Source organism: Scardinius erythrophthalmus (assembly GCF_964197995.2).
Source record: "Scardinius erythrophthalmus genome assembly, chromosome: 14".
Classification (NCBI taxonomy): domain Eukaryota; kingdom Metazoa; phylum Chordata; class Actinopteri; order Cypriniformes; family Leuciscidae; genus Scardinius; species Scardinius erythrophthalmus.
In genome coordinates this window covers 22,524,891-22,537,686 of record NC_138234.1, presented here as the reverse complement: position 1 = coordinate 22,537,686, position 12,796 = coordinate 22,524,891, and the positions used below count along the sequence as shown (strand labels likewise).

The window sequence follows — 12,796 nt, the reverse complement described above, 5'->3', positions numbered from 1 at the left end:
CTCATTTATGCACTCAACTAAAACAACCCGCCGTTCAATGGTTTTATTCCAGCAAACACTGACAGTTGTGACACAATTTGTGCGTTCGGCCAGACTTCTTTGCAGATTCCCACGTAAACATCCAGACTGGAGCGTATCTCCCCCCTTTACACTCTGATAGTGCCTCATATATAGACGTACTGACATATTCAATCAGGCGTTCCACAGACAGACGGTTCTGCTGCTATATGGGACTTCTCTTTGCATGCAAAAGTGTGAATTATCCTGATCCTTTTTTGTAGAAAATAATAATAATAACAATACTGAGAAACTGGTGCTGAAAAGAAAAGATATACAAGCATGAATTTGTGAAAAATGGGGTGGGGGGAGGGGACCCAGATTTCGATTTGGAAACGTGATGTTACATATCAGTTGCAAACCAAAACAGGACTGGAATTCTACTGTACATGGATCGTTTCTGGACTAACCAAGGAACAATGGAATATTTTCTACTCTCAACATCCAAGGGATTCTCAGAGCAAACCCCAACACTCCCATTGACCTGTCCAGATGGAGACTAACCAACCAACATTCGCCCCTAATGACTACTTGGAAATAAACGTGAAAATGTCCTAAACCACATCGATGTTGCACTCACTGAGTTTGCAATGAGATTACCTACCTGAAAGGGAACATTGTCTTTTCCTTTTTTTTTCTGTTCAAGTGGCCTTAACGTTCATTATCTAAACACTTGCAGAGTGGTGGACAACATAGGGATGTTTCTTTTGTTTTTGTCCTGTGTTTTTGTTAAAGCATCACTTTTTCTGGGGCAATTTTTGTGTTTAGGAGGTGGAGGCTCTATTATGTCAAGGCTTCGGTGCCTTAAAGTTTTGCCCTATCGGTGTGTACAAAAAAAAAAAAAATTCTGAACAGATTATTCGCATTTATGCAGGTTTTTATCAATTTATAGGAGCTCTGGTAGAATATTGTCTTTTATGATTGTTACAAGTCACAACCTGGAGGTTAAACAGGTTCCATCAGTGTGTTCCATTGTTTGTTTGATTACGTCCCTTGAACCCTGCTGTCCTACAAAGAAGCAACAAATTTGAATTGAAAAAAGGAAGTTTCAACTGCAGTGCTATAGTGACAAAGTGCCCTAACTCTCAACTGAGAAGTCCTTTAAGGACACATTGACAACATGCACTTCCCTTCTCAGATAAATGACTTAAAAGGACAATTTCTCCCTTTCCCCCAAGAAAATCATTATTTAATTTTTATATATGTATGAAATATACTCTGTGTGTGCCTCACCTATATGTAAAGCGGTAAAAAAAAAAAGAAGTGAAAACTGAAAAAAAGCATAGGAGATGATCTGGTTTTTAGGATAGGGTAATTGAATGAGGGTGGAGGGAGGGAAAGGGGGGCATTTTCAATAGTTTGTTGGAGTTCTGATCACATCATTTAAGTTGCCTGTTCTTTCTTGTAGCCAATGAAAACTGATTACAAGAGTCAAGAAAAAAAAAAAAACAATTTACAATGTTCTAGCTATAGACCGGTGTAGCACATGTGTGACTGTATTAATTTATGAAACCAAAATGGTAACTGTGAATTATGTATTTCTTTGTGCTTTTTTAAAGTGGGAAGAAGGCGGGAAAAAAGGGCGTTGCTGTGCCCTGTTTTGTTTTTGTGGAATATAATGGAAATAATCGAGTAAAAAAAAAAAAGGAAAATATCTAAATATATTTTTTTCTTAAGCAATACATTTCAGTGTGACTTGTGATAGGACATTTTCTTTTTTTAGGTAATAAATTGAAAGAAAAAAATGAATTTTTTGGTGTATTTTGTGGTTTTTGTCTATGTGTGACTTTATCCCATGTGGAATTTGCAAGTTATATTTTACTATGAAAAGCTATGAGCTACTATATAAGAGCTATACTATATAAGCGATAGATAGATAGATAGATAGATAGATAGATAGATAGATAGATAGATAGATATATAGATAGATAGATAGATAGATAGATAGATAGATAGATAGATAGATAGATAGATAGATAGATAGATAGATAGATAGATAGATAGATAGATAGATAGTTTTGGGAACAGATTTAATTGTGTTAGTAGCTTGTGTTAACACCTTAGGCCTACTACTCATTCGTGTCTTTCTCTATTACCAATTCCTTATAGTTTATAACAAGGGTGGAGTATATCTACGTACTGCATGGAGTGTCAGAATGGCTGTGCAGTTTCGTGATGAAAGCTAGCTTTAAAGCCTACAGATTTATATGTGTCTGCTGTTCGCTCAACCGCAGGGGTGCCAGATCAGAGCCGGATCGAGCGAAGTGACGGCGACTGAGACTCCCAACGCTCCCCCCATCTGTCAGCCAGTCCGTCCTCCTCTCGAGAGCTGAGACGAGATGACAGATTGAGGGTGAGCGCAGGACTGGCTGGTACAGTAGGCAAATGGTGCACACACACATGCTGTTTTAAGGAGAAGCCTTCAGCTCAAAGCTCCCACTCTCTCCGAAGAATTGAGAAATCAAATATCTCAGAACATAAGAGGAAGCCATTTGCAGAAAAATTTAAGCAAAAGACAAGAACATTGGAGTTCAAATTGGTTTTCAAATGAGGAAGATTACTGGCACACACCACGCACGCTAATTCCAACTACTCTATTTAAAATCCCTGCTAGTGAATGGGGTCATCTCAGAAATAGTATGTGGGTGACTTCCCTCTGCGTCTCTTAAATCTGCAATGCCAAACACAATTATAAAGCATCGTTGTTGTTTTTTATCTCGACGTGTATTTTGCTCTTTATTGCTACAAGTAAATTGAATATATTTGTAACATTAAAGTACTTTTAGATGAAATATAGCAACTGTCACACTGCAGAATACACTGCTTGAAATGTAAACAACCCATCTGCTAAAATAATACATATCTACTTCTTTATCTTTATGTTAATGGTGAATGAATTATGGCTGTTTACATGTGTGGTACTACACAAGCAAAACCACCCAAGTTCCTTATGGTATTTCCTCAGTAATGATATTTACAGGTGGGATAGTTTGCTTATTTTGATTAGTAGCAGTTAGCAGTTGCAACTTGCTAACATTCTCATTTCACTACGTCAATCAAAGTTTCCGTGAACTTTACATTGATTCATTTCCTCATTCTGCACCAGCTCAAATTAATCTCTGAAACCACTTTCTTTGTAATTCACAATAATAAAAAAAGAGAAATTGACAAAAAAAAACTGATAGCCATCCATGTCCGTGGGTTTTGTAGCATTTTTAGAATCTGACCCAATCATGCAGTTCACATAGGCCTACATTTCTCCACATGTGCAACTCATATGCAAAATTGCCATTGGCAATTAATAGGATATGCAGAGACTGAAATTGCATGCAAGTGCATGCAGACACAAGAACAAAGTACTACTGTTGTAACCTACTGTTATCATAGTAAGAACTGCTGCCCAAGCAAAGCTTGAAGGCTAACCTTTTAAGTTTCCTGTAATGCTAAAACTCTTCTGTCAGACGAGTTTCCCAGAAGCAGACAACCCTTTTATGCATTGTCTTAGCTTTGCATCTGCCTCCACACCCAGCTTGTGAGAAGAAAACTGCAGTTAGCGCATGTTAGCGGTGCGTATTTAAAACGAAACTTAGCAATGGGGAACAGAGATGAGCCTGTGGCCAAGGACCTACACCACGAACGGCAGATCTTGAGGTTGAGTTATGAAGACATTTCCACGGTTCGACTGGGCACAGCTGAGACTGGTCACATGACACTAACATTTCTATGATTACTATTAGCTGATTGAAAAATGGTGCTTTGTGTAAAAGACAAATATTGTGTGAAAAATGTCTTTAAGACTGTAATCAATTGCTGCGTTCACGCTGTGTCGTAATTACCGTAACTATTCAGACTTGTAAAAAGCAGACAAGTGATCGTAGAACTCATACTCGCAACATTAGACTCATCATTTTCTGAGAGCTACGACTTGTACCATGTGACCGGCCACTGCAGATTTATTTTGGAGTTAATTGAGCAAGAAAAAGTGTGAACAGCTCCAAGTACAACGTCACGTGTTGTCATCTCTTACTTACGGTAATTACGACAAGGCATGAATGCAGAAATAACTAGTGCTTAGCAAAAAAAATTTAGTTAATATTCATGAACAAAGATAACATGTTTTATATTGTCGCCTTTTTGTACCCTTGTTATTGCTTCACGTGTACAAACCAGCCCGTTTTTCATTCTACAGTTGTTGTTGTTTTTATTAATTAATATGTGAAACAAGACTGAAATGCATCATGGTAGTCTTGCAGTACGTTTACAGAAGGGTTGCTTTGTGAGTACACAAAGTGAAAACCCTCATGTGATTTCTTGACAGGCATTTTTTTTTTTTTTTTTTGCTCTCCGTCCACGTCAGTTAGTTTCCTGTGAAGTTTGCAAGAGAAGAATGGTGATCTGTTTAAATGTTCATCTTATTTTTGCAGCTGTTTGGGCTGAATGGACCTTTAATACCTTCATAGTTTTTCCTTTCTGTCCTTCTCTACTGCTTTCGGACAACACCAAGCTGTTCTGGATGCTTCTCATGCTTTTCCAGCTGTCCAGTCTCAACACCAGGGTTAACCTTTGATCCTGGTCCACCACCATGGCAAATTAATAGTGAGTTTTTCTGGAGCATGGAACCAGACTTCAGATTCTGGCTATACGTCAGTGATCGTGCTTGCAAAACCTTCATGCTTTGTCCTTGTTACCCCAGTTCTCATGACATTAATTTAACAGTATGTGGTTTGAGTAATTAGTGTTGGGACATTTTTTTGGTGTCACATCTATGTGGGACGTGCTAAGTGTGGTCTGTCCTCGTCTTTCTAGTACAACGCTGCTTTAGCCCCCACACATGCAACCTTTAACATGACACATGCTTCAGAAGGCCAAAACCACCTCGGTTCAGCATGCACGTCGAATGCTGCGAACATTACCCTTGAAATTAATAATCGCTGCCTCTCATTTACCGGTCATGACCTAACCTGCTCCTCGAGCATAGGCAGAACCTCACCAAATGATCTGTGGTCTAATTACGGGCTTTCGAAGCTAATTGTGTTACATGTTTGCTGCTCAAGGGCTCTGAAGGCCTGCACTGCAAATGACATGATTTATTGCGCCACGCTTCGAGAAAGGCCAAGGAATCCTCGCGGTCCCAAACAGGTGGGAAGACGACCAACCTGCATCTCCTAAACGGTCTCCGGACCATCCAAGAGTCAGCTCCAGCATTCCCCGTTTAAATGTCAGCTCTGATAGTCTCAGATCATCAGTTAGGAGAAGCTTTTACAGGCACGTAACTTACAGGATATCATTACTTTGTGAAGAACAGCTGGTGTTCTTGTTAGATTGCACATGTGCCATTTAAAGACACTTGGCATTTAAAGTTTAGCATTGAGCCCTTTCCGACACCTCAGGAACACCCCTGCGAAAGGCTTTTCAAACGGCACCCAACTGTGCAAAATCCTGGAGACCTTGTGCAACTGCCTTAACTAACACTGTGGTTGCAGTCTCGTGCCTCACGGTGAGACTTCAACATCCTTGAGGTTTGACTGAGTGGAAAATACAGCCAACCCACGCATACCTGAAACAGACGCATCTACTCCGCTTGTGAGGAGAAGTGCAAGCCCAGAAAGACGGGGTGTTGTAACGTAAACCCTTTATCTGTGCAGCTGGATCCCGTGGCCTTGGGAAAACGAAGCTACTAATGCGACACATGCAGGTGTTGATTAAAGAACCGCAGAGGGCTCGCGTGAAGTGCATCTCCCTTCGGCAGTCGCTTTATCTGCATAATAGATATCAGGGGTGACCTGTATTGTGCAAAAGGTGCCGTCCCTTGCTCTGTGCTTGAAGGGTACAAGTGTCTGAAATGTGTTAGAAGTGTCACGTCTAATGAAAGTGGGCTGCAGGGTGCACAAAAAATGTCAGTTATTAGTGGCGCCTGTAGGCTTAAATGATGCCTCAGATTTTGCGGCTTGTTGAAAAGAGGTGTGCTTCACTGTTCTAACAACTTGACTAGCGAATTTCATTCGGCGTACAACAAAATGGGCAAAATATAATCCAGCAGACTTACGTTGAAGGGATCCGCGCCACATCTAGAGACCTTATTGTAGAGACTTTAGAGCTAGTGGAAATACGAGTATCCACAACATAGAAAAGGAAACGCACATAAGTTCTAGGGGAACAACACTGAACTGCTTTCAACTTGATCGCCGCATCTTTATAACCCTGTGTCATGCTGCAAAAGACATGAACGGTCAAAAGCGCCCATCTAACGCATGTGTACATAGAAAGAATAATGGAAAAGTGGAAACACATTCTGTGCTTAGTGTAGTGTCAAAATGTCATGTAGTTTAACCAATTTCCCCACATACCTTAAACGTGCACGTACACATTTTAATCATTATATCATATCAGGACAGTTGTATCGCCCTGACATTTTTTTGACGTCATGCCCTCCTTAAAATATACAAATGAAAAAAACAAGCTCATCATCACAGAAGCTCTGGCAACCACCCACGACACTCTAGCATTATGGTGACAGCTTTCGCACAGTCAAAGCCACTCTAAAAATATTGTTTTTATTACAATTCATGCCAAGGAACAGCATGTAGGTGGTATTCAACTTCCAGATTTCATTGAGCCAGGATCCTTCGACTTAATGCACCAAGGTCCTTTTATGGTGCTGTAAACAGAGTGCTTTAAATCCAGCTGAGAAAGTGAGAGAAAAGAAATGAATGAACACAGGAAACCTCACTCTGGCAGGAAGTGGGAACGGCTGCTATGGTAACAAACTGAAAGAAGGAGCCCTGGTGGAGCTCTCGCGAATCGTTGTCTTTTGACGTCATTTCGCGCACAGAGAGAGCGAGTGAGAACAGCTGCCGAAGACATAAAATAAACAAAGGGGGAGATGAACTTTACAGTGCTCGCTCAGAAATGCTACACGAGGGCCATGGTCCGATGTTTGGAAAGGCACTGTCTTCTCAGAAAGTATTTATGCAGCTTTGTATGCTATATTTATGTGTGTGTATATATATATATATATCTCCAAATCTTTTTTTTTTTTTTGCCATATGCGCTGTACTGTAAAGGCTTATTTTACAAAATTGTCTATTGTAATGCAATTACTGGACGGTAAACAAAAAATGGCTGTAAATGTCATCTTTACCAGTGATTTTGTATGTTTGCTAGTTAAATGTACCACACTGGTGCCATAAAGAGCCCGAAAGCTATTTGCAGTCTAGATCAATAAGGAGAACCTGAGTGAAGCCCGTTCCCCGGTGACCTTCCTCTGACCTTTACCGCCTCTCAATAACCAACCGGCTCGATGAACAGTGCTGCGATCGCGATTCCTCTGGAAATTCACGCTCTAGATTCTTGTTGGCAAGCCATGATTTGAATGAATAATATGAGTCAGTGGTTTCCTTTCATTCTGCAATCAAAGACATGTCATCTGGGCAAAGTCTTCTGGGTACCGAAATGAGGTGTGATTTGTTGTGTTACGTGTTCGCCGATGACTGAAAGAGAAGCTGAGAGAGAGAGCGAACCAAAACACTGTCATCCCATCCATGAGGCCCCTCTGTCTATATCTGTGATTATGAATGTCTGGATTTCAGCTGATGTTTGTGTCAGCCTCACAAAAGCCCCTACCACGTTATCCATTCCCTCCCCTTACCCGGTTAGTTCTGTCCTGTGATAATCGTACTGACAGCTTGGTTTCCCATACGGCCCTGTCTTAACACCCACCCACCCACTTCAGATCACAGAAATGCGCTGATGAGGGACTAAGGACAGGTGCTGCTTGTGTGTGTGTGTCTGTGTGTGTGCGTGTGTGTTTGTGCGGGTTAAGGTTTTAGGGTGTTGAGTGACATAATATATCATTTCTGCCTCGATGTGTGAAGAAACAGCAAACCTCCCACTGGGTAAACATAAAATACTTAGCATCAAACTTGTCAAGTCATTTCAAGTTATGGTATATGCTAAGTTTGGCTTGTTTTACTTTCAAGTTTAAAGTCGATATGATCGTTTAGTCTGCAAATCAATTTTACGTCTGTATTTCCGAAATTAGATGAAAAAACTACAAAAAAGAGAGAAATATTTGCAATTTATTCTTGTTATTATTATTACATTCAAAAAATACAATGGCCATCAATAGAAAAACATGCTTTTTGGGTCCAGATGGTGTATAAAATTTATCAGCTTATGCTAACCAGCCAAAATTTGACCATTTGATCAGGAATTGATTGGATCGTAAATAGTTTGTGTTACCTACAAGAATGGAGCCAAGTGATTGGATGTGGAGGGGTCGAAAAGATGAACTGGTGATGTTTTTTTCAGAAGATAAAAATTTGTTACAAATAATTGTTTCTTTAAAGGGGATCTATTATGCAGAATTCTCATTTTAAGACGCAAGTGTGCCAGAATGGCCCCAAATGGGAGGGGGGAAAAATGCAAGGTCCGTCCAGCGTGTTTACAAAGAAAATAATAGAAAAGCAGCGCAGTGGAATGGAAATGTGTTCTGTGGAAATGGCCCCATACTGTTTATCCTGTTTTGTTGTTTCCGGAATATCCGAGGCACAAGCTTTAAAGGCACAGCCCTCCCCTGGAAAGGGAGGCGGGGAGCAGCACCTCATTTGCATTCAAAGATACACACACAAAAACAGTGTGTTTTGGCTTCCACCTAAAAAGGTGCATTTTAGCATGGTATATGATCTGTGGGGTCTTCTGAGGCGACACATTCTGGGGACACTTAAAACTTATAGTACACATTGTAAAAAGAGGCATAATAGGTCCAATTTAACATGTAATAAAACCAGGAAAATATAAAAAGTAAATAGTTTGAGGATTCTGAGGATGTCGAAATCGCTCTGGTGTTTATGAGTACTATGAGTATCTACTAAAACAAATCAGGTGTTAAATAGATCCTTGGCATATTCAGCTGTCAGAATACTTTCTCACCTTTGAAATGTTAGCCACACCAAAACATTAAGCCAGTGAAATCTTGCGCAATATATGTATCTATTCCCACAGTTGGCATTTTGTAGATTAGTATGTCTAGTGTCCAGTGTTTCCACCTTTTCAAGATCTCTTTGTTGAGAGGAACCTTTAAAGTTCCCATATATGCTTTTTTACAAGTTCAACATTTTATTTTTGGGGTCTGCTAGTACATTAACATGATTTAAATTTCAAAAAGCCAAATTTTTCTCATACTATACAGTGCTGCAGCACCTCTTTTACTGCTTAAAACGCTCTGTTTTAGTTCTTGTATCTTTAAAGATGCTTTTCTGAAAGCCCAGTCTGTTGTGATTGGTCATCCGCTTAGAGGTTGTGTTGGAAATGTAAAGGCCCTTACTATAATAGTGTTTGTATTGTAAGTCCATTCAATGTTTTAATAGCCTCACAAAGAAAAAAACAGTGTTTCCTCGGCATAGTGAAATCACTTACCCAATTGTTCTTTGAGGAGGGACCAAAGCAGCCAGTAGGCAGACATTATGCAAGCATGTAACATAAGTAGCTAAGTTGAGGCAGGTTTATTTCTGTTGGAGATATTAACTCCCTTTGTGCTTTATAACTTTACAGATTGTTCACATGCAACAGTTAAAAAAAAGCATGCTAGGTGTTTGTTGCATCAGCCTCTCTACTGCACATAATAAGATTAGATATTAAATCAGACTGATTTTTTTTGGCACTAAATAATTTTGATGACCTACTTTCATATCCACTAGAGACTGTATATCCGCCATATTTAGTCCCTCTGGGCCACAAGAAAGGCCTCTGGCGTCTGAGGAACATTCGCCGGGCTTCAAAATAAACACTTCTCAGTTGGATTTAATTGTTCATGGAGGGATCATTCAAGAACCCCGAAGTGCTGTCCTCGCCTTTCTATGGGTGGGGGGTGGTTCAATCAATAGGGATTTTGTTAAGCGGGCTGGTGCAGAATGTGGAGAAGGTCTTTCAGACATCTGCAATCATGTGACCGACGGGGTGGGGGGCACCGTGCTCCGAGGCTCATGGGAGTAGGTGGGTTGCTTGGCCAAGAGGCTCTCTGTTCAATCGATCGCAAGACATCAATTGGATAGACTCAAATGAATGTGCCGTTAACCTTGGCGAACATATGCAGAAGCAGCCCACACACCAACACCAACACGAGAGCCCATTTATTCTAATGCGACGCAAAGATTGCAAGCATTGCGACAATTATCGTAGTCTCACTTTAAAGAGTTAGTTCACCCAAAAATGAAATTACTCACCCTCATGTTGTTCCAACCCCGTAAGACTTTCGTTCATCTTCGGAACACAAATTAAGATATTTTGGATGAAATCTGAGAGCTGGTAATCGACATCTGCCATCCCAGAAAAGTTAGTAAAGACATTGTTAAAGGTCCCGTAGTATGCCCCTTTTCACAAGATGTAAAATAAGTCTCTGATGTCCCCAGAGTGTGTATGTGAAGTTTCAGCTCAAAATACCCAACAGATCATTTTTTACAGCATGTTTAAATTGTCATTTTTTGGGGCTCAGAAAAACGCGCTGTTTTAGTGTGTGCCCTTTAAATGCAAATAAGCTGCTGCTGGGCGACCCAGGGGGCGGAGCCTCACGAGCTCGCGCTCAGTCTCTCAGGACAATTTCATCTCACGGAATGATGATAATATCAGAAACTCTCAGTAACGGTGTTCATTTCGAGTCGGACAATAATGCCTACAGAGTCAGAGTGCTGTATAGAGATGAAACAGGTATAGTTTAGTAGTTTAATTACGGTTATTATAACGTATTTGTCATCTGCTTGTATGTATCCATTATTTATTAAAGGGGGGGTGAAATGCTCATTTTCACTCAATCTCCTGTTAATCTTGAGTACCTATAGAGTAATATTGCATCCTTCATATCTCCAAAAAGTCTTTTGTTTTATTATATTTTTAATTGAAAGATTGGCTGTACCGAGTCTTTCCGGAAAAAAACTAGCGGCTGGGGGCGGGCCGTGTGGGCGAAGCTAAAGCTGTGCTAACGCGCCGAGCTAACAACACACAGAGACATTTGTTCAACAGTTTTACTCACCGTTCCAATGCACGACCGCGAACCTTTATCATTGTGACTGCTCGATCCTTAAGCATTAGACGATCTGGGCTTTGTTTATAAAACAATCATCGTCGAAATGCAGGGAACAACAGTCTTACACAACTCCGTTTATGCTCAGGAAAACAAACTCCATCCACGGGTGCCTTAACGCCGGGTTCTTTGGGAATCTGTGCAGGGTTGTCTTGCCCTGGCAACCAAAAACACACTTCTTTGGTGACATTGACTTCCCAAAAGCCGGGCAGGGCGCTTTGATGGCGAACTGCTTTCACTCTCTTGCTCTGTTTTACGAGTGCGCGCGCGCCCGCGATCTTACCGGAGAAGTGCCCTTAGGACCCATATAAGGAAATTCCGCCCTCTCTTACGTCAGACAGACCCATACTCGAAAAAAACTTTCCGAAACTTGTGACAAACCGGAAGGACAATTTTTGGAACAAAAATACTCCTTCAAACGTACAACTTAACTTTTGAAACTTTGACCATGTTTAGCATGGGAATCCAACTCTTTAACAGTGTAAAAAACTCAGTATGCATGAAACAGTAATTCACCCCCCCTTTAATAGCCTACAAGTCTGCTGTCTGAATGATGATCAAACATACTGATGAGTTTAATAAAGTTTATTGTACATCACACAAAAGATGAAGCGTCAGTTTTACTTCAGAAAATCACCGTAAGAGCTGAGTAAACACAGCTAGTTATTAGAAGTGCGCAAGTACATAAACGAATTTCGGTAGAGTTGAGGGAGCATTCCTGTGGGCGGAGGTTAGTCTGTTCTACTGACGTCATTAAAGAAGGAAGTAGAGGGATGTAGTCCAAACGGGCCGTTCGATGTAGTCAACTTCTGTTAAATAAAATATCTCGCTTGGCATTGAACTTTGAGCTTTATAATTTTACAGATATTATTTATACTCTAACAACAACATTACACACTAACTAAAGTTTGAAACATGGGATCACGAAGAACGGGACCTTTAAATTAGTCCAGGTGACTACAGGGGCTCAACCTTAAGACGAGAATACTTTTTGTGCGCAAAAAAAACAGCGCTTCTGGATTGTACGTTAGGCTCACTGAGGCCGACGCTGGTCATGTGTGTGATGCGTGTGACGCTGGCCAGTAGTGAGCCTACGTTCTAACATACAAATACGTAAAAAGTATTCTCGTCGCTTGATAAACTTCTGGTTCTTGGACTATTTTAAACATTGTCTTTACTAACCTTCCGGGCCGGCAAGTTTAAATTACAGAGAAGCCTATGGAGGAGTGAGACATCTCTCAGATTTAATCAAAAAAATCTTAATTTGTGTTTCGAAGATAAACAAAAGTCTTACGGGGTTGGAATAACATGAGGGTGAGTAATTACTGACAGAATTTTCATTTTTGGGTGAACTAACCCTTTAACCCAGAGAAATGCATCACGTGGTTATTTATGAAATGACTCTGTGCGGTTTCTGTAAAAACAAACGGCGTCACACTGAAGATTGCACCGATAAGTCTTTTCAAATCTTGTCCGAGAGATTTTTTTTTACGTTTTTTGAAATGGTTTCTGGTAAGTATCCGAACAGCTTCAGAGAAACAGTCATTTCACCCAAAGAGCTCATCAGGCGCCTTGCTACAACCCAGCCAGTTTCACATTTACACACATGCTGACACGCATTCTAGAATAAAGACATATATGTGCGCATTACGGTATACACAG

General features: G+C 40.5%; 1 protein-coding gene across 1 annotated transcript in view; it reads right to left on the bottom strand.

Annotated features, from left to right (window-relative positions):
• LOC308701739 (interferon-induced protein 44-like) overlaps positions 1-12,796 on the bottom strand; it is a 226,867-nt gene that overhangs the window by 121,320 nt on the left and 92,751 nt on the right. The window lies entirely within an intron of this gene.